Source organism: Oreochromis aureus, linkage group 5 (genome assembly GCF_013358895.1).
Source record: "Oreochromis aureus strain Israel breed Guangdong linkage group 5, ZZ_aureus, whole genome shotgun sequence".
Classification (NCBI taxonomy): domain Eukaryota; kingdom Metazoa; phylum Chordata; class Actinopteri; order Cichliformes; family Cichlidae; genus Oreochromis; species Oreochromis aureus.
This window is the reverse complement of record NC_052946.1, coordinates 41,200,927-41,204,538: the sequence shown is the minus strand read 5'-3', so window position 1 is coordinate 41,204,538 and position 3,612 is coordinate 41,200,927. Positions and strand designations below refer to the sequence as shown.

Below are 3,612 nucleotides of genomic sequence, written 5' to 3'. Positions count from 1 at the left end.
TACATGACGTTTCCACACTCCTGGGCTCCCACATTCACCTTGTATGACACTGGCCCAGTCTTCTCAGTACGACACCGTCGTCCACTTGTCCTCTCCCTTCCTATAATCACGCACCAGGACAGGTTCGCCCAGAGTGAACCGTCTGTCCCTGGAGTGTTGCTGTCGGCATTGTTGTTGAGCATCTTGTGCCCGACGCACTGCTCCGGCCACACTGGGCTTCAGAAAATCCAGTCGAGGCGCAGCTTGCGTCCAATGAACAATATGGCTGGCGTTTCTCTAGTTGTTGCATGGGGAGTGTTGCGATATGTCACAAGGAACGTGTCAAGGCGTTGTTGCACAGGTGCTGTACCCCTGGAAGCTTTCAGTGCATGCTTGAATGTCTGCACAAAACGCTCAGCCAAACCATTAGTGGCAGGATGGTACGGCGCGGAGCGGATGTGTTTAACTCCATTAGCTTTCAGGAACACCCTGAATTCCTCAGAACAGAACTGCGGTCCGTTATCACTCACCAGGACGTGAGGAATGCCATGGCGACCAAAAAGACCCCGCAGCACTTGTATGGTTTTACCAGCTGTGGTGCTATCCATAATATGCACTTCAGGCCACTTGGAATGTGCATCTACCACCACCAGGTACATGTGACCTTCAAATGGACCTGCAAAATCCACATGGATCCGTTCCCACGGACAGGAAGGCCACAGCCAAGGGTGCAAAGGTGCTAACCCAGGCTCTTTTTGCACACGCTAACAAGAGTGGCAGGCTTTAGCTTGAAGCTCAATTTGAGAATCAATCCCAGGCCACCAAACATAGCTGCGAGCTAAGCTCTTCATCCTCACCATCCCTGGATGTGCAGTGTGGAGCTCTTTCAGGACATGAGAGCGCAGTTTAGGTGGCACAACCACCCTCACGCCCCACATGAGGCATCCCTGCTGTATTGTGAGTTCATGTCTGCGCATCAGATAGGGTGACAGCTCTCGATCTGTGTCCTTTGCTGCTGGAAAGCGTCCAGTTGTTACCATTTCCAGGACACGAGACAATGTGACATCAGACAAGGTGTCACGTCTGATCTCAGCAACACTGACTGGTAATGTGTCCAGTTGAGATGCGTAGAATACCTCCACCGCTCCCTGTTTCTCTTTCTGTGCAAGGGGCAGCGGTAAACGTGACAGTCCGTCCGCATTGGCGTGATGTGCCCCCTTCCGATACTGCAAGGTGTAATTATGTGCTGACAGAAGGAGCGCCCAACGCTGCATTCGTGCAGCTGCCATTGATGGTGTACCTTTCACTGGACTCAGAATGGAGGTCAGTGGCCGATGATCAGTGAGCAAGGTGAACTTGTTACCATGGAGATACTGGTGAAACTTGCGCACCCCAAAAACAATTGCCAACACCTCCCTCGCAATCTGAGCATAGTTTCGTTCTGCTTTACTGAGAGTTCGTGAAGCATAAGCAATTGGCCGTTCTTGGCCATCAGGCATGACATGTGAGAGCACGGCTCCAACTCCATATGGTGAAGCATCACATGCCAAACGGAGAGGCAGTTCAGGATTGTAGTGGGTGAGTATTTCTGGTGAGGCCAGACGTTCTTTAGCTTTCTGGAAAGCTGACTCACAGGTTGGTGTCCACTGCCATTTCTTCTCTTTACTGAGTAGCTCATTCAGCGGCTTCAGGACCGTAGCTAAATCAGGTATGAAACGTCCATAATAGTTAAGCATTCCCAGAAAGGAACGCAATTGGCTGACATCAGCTGGTGCTGGAGCTTCCATAACGGCACGCACCTTTTCTGGTGATTTGTGTAACCATGCCGCATCAATTATGTGGCCCAGGTATTCCACTGATTCCTGGAAAAACAGGCACTTCTCCTGTTTGAGATGCAGGCCATAGTCCTCCAGCCTGCTCAACACTGCCTCAAGGGTTCTCAGGTGTGTCTGTTTGTCAGGACCACTGACGAGGATGTCATCCAGATAACAATGGGTGTATGGCAGGCCGAGAAGCACTTGATCCATAGCCTTCTGAAACAATGCAGGTGACGACGCCACTCCAAAAGGTAAGCGATTGAAACGGAACAACCCTTTTTGAGTTGAAATAGTCAGCAGCTTCTTAGACTCCTCTTCTACCTCCATCTGTAGGTAGGCATTTGCTAAGTCTAGCTTACTGAAATGCTGTCCTCCTGCTAGAGAAGCAAACAGGTCCTCAATGCGTGGAAGTGGGTACTTATCCACACAGAGCGAATTGAGAGTGGCCTTGAAATTGCCACACAGTCTCACTGAGCCATCCTTCTTGTTGACCGGGACCACGGGCGTAGCCCAATCACTATGCTCCACTGGTGTGATCAGTCAGGCGTTTCAGTTCCGCCTCCACCCGAGGGCGGAGAGCATAAGGCACGTTACGTGGTGGACAGAATTTGGGGACACAATCAGGCCTAAGAGTCAATCTGGCTTTAATTCCCTTCATTGTGCCCAGCTCCTTAGAGAAAACGGCTGAGTGTTTCTTTAACACAGCCTCCAGGTTGTCATTCCCGCTCTGCTCTCTGGCATGAATCATCTTTAAGTCTTTCCAGTTCAGCTTGATAACTCTCAGCCACTCCCTACCAAACAGTGGTGGAGCCTCCACCTTTACCACGTACAAGGGTAGTGTAGCACGCTGCTTATTCAGCTCAACTTGCACCTTTATGACCCCTTCTGGTGCCAGCGGCTCCCCAGTGTATGTTTTCAGCATAATGTCAGTGGGTTGCAGCGGCAACTGACTCAGCATACTTTTGTACTGTTCCCATGGGATCAAAGACACAGCTGCCCCTGTATCCAGCTCCATCTCCATTTTCTTCCCATTAACTACAGGCATCAGGGAGATACGTGAATATTTCTCTTTTCGAGACAAAGAATACAGCTCCAACTCACTATCAGTGTCAGGTCTGGTTCCTTCACTTCCACTTTCCTCTGCAGCAACATGATGAATTCTCCTCTTTTTGTCCTTTGCTCTGTTTGTAACTGCTTTGCCTTTCAGGTCAGGTTTTCCCTCTTTCGCTTTCCTGTTCCAATCTTGGCTGCTTCTGGTTCTACCTTTACACATGCGTTTCGTGTGGCCCTTCCTCCCACACTGGTGACAGTCAAGGTCCTTGTACCAGCAGTCATCATCAGTATGATTCATTTTCCCACAGCGGCGGCACTTATCACCTTTTTGTGACAGCACCGCATTCACTTTAAGGGAACCACTTAACTGCTGCACTTCACGTGTTGCTGTCTCTGCCGACACGGCATAATCAACTGCTTTGCGAAACGTGAGATCCTTTTCAGTCAAAAGACGCTTCTGCACAGTTTCACACTTTAATCCACACACAAATCTGTCGCGTAGAGCATCTTCCAGATACACACCAAACTCGCAATGTTCTGTCTTTTCAGCACCGCCACATACTGTGCCACCGTTTCTTCTTCCCCCTGATTCCTCTTGTGGAACCGGAACCTCTCAGCTATTACCAGCGGTTTGGGAGCAAAATGAGCTTGCAAAACACCCACAATATTGTCATACTGCATTGTCCCAGGCTTGCTTGGAGCCACCAGATTACGCAGAAGACCGTACGTCTTGGGACCCATCACACTCAGCAGTACCGGAACT

At 50.1% G+C, this 3,612-nt stretch overlaps 1 pseudogene; it reads right to left on the bottom strand.

The window, feature by feature from the left end:
- Positions 1-218: 218 nt before the first annotated feature.
- LOC120440354 lies at positions 219-2,600 on the bottom strand (annotated as a pseudogene).
- Positions 2,601-3,612: the final 1,012 nt, after the last annotated feature.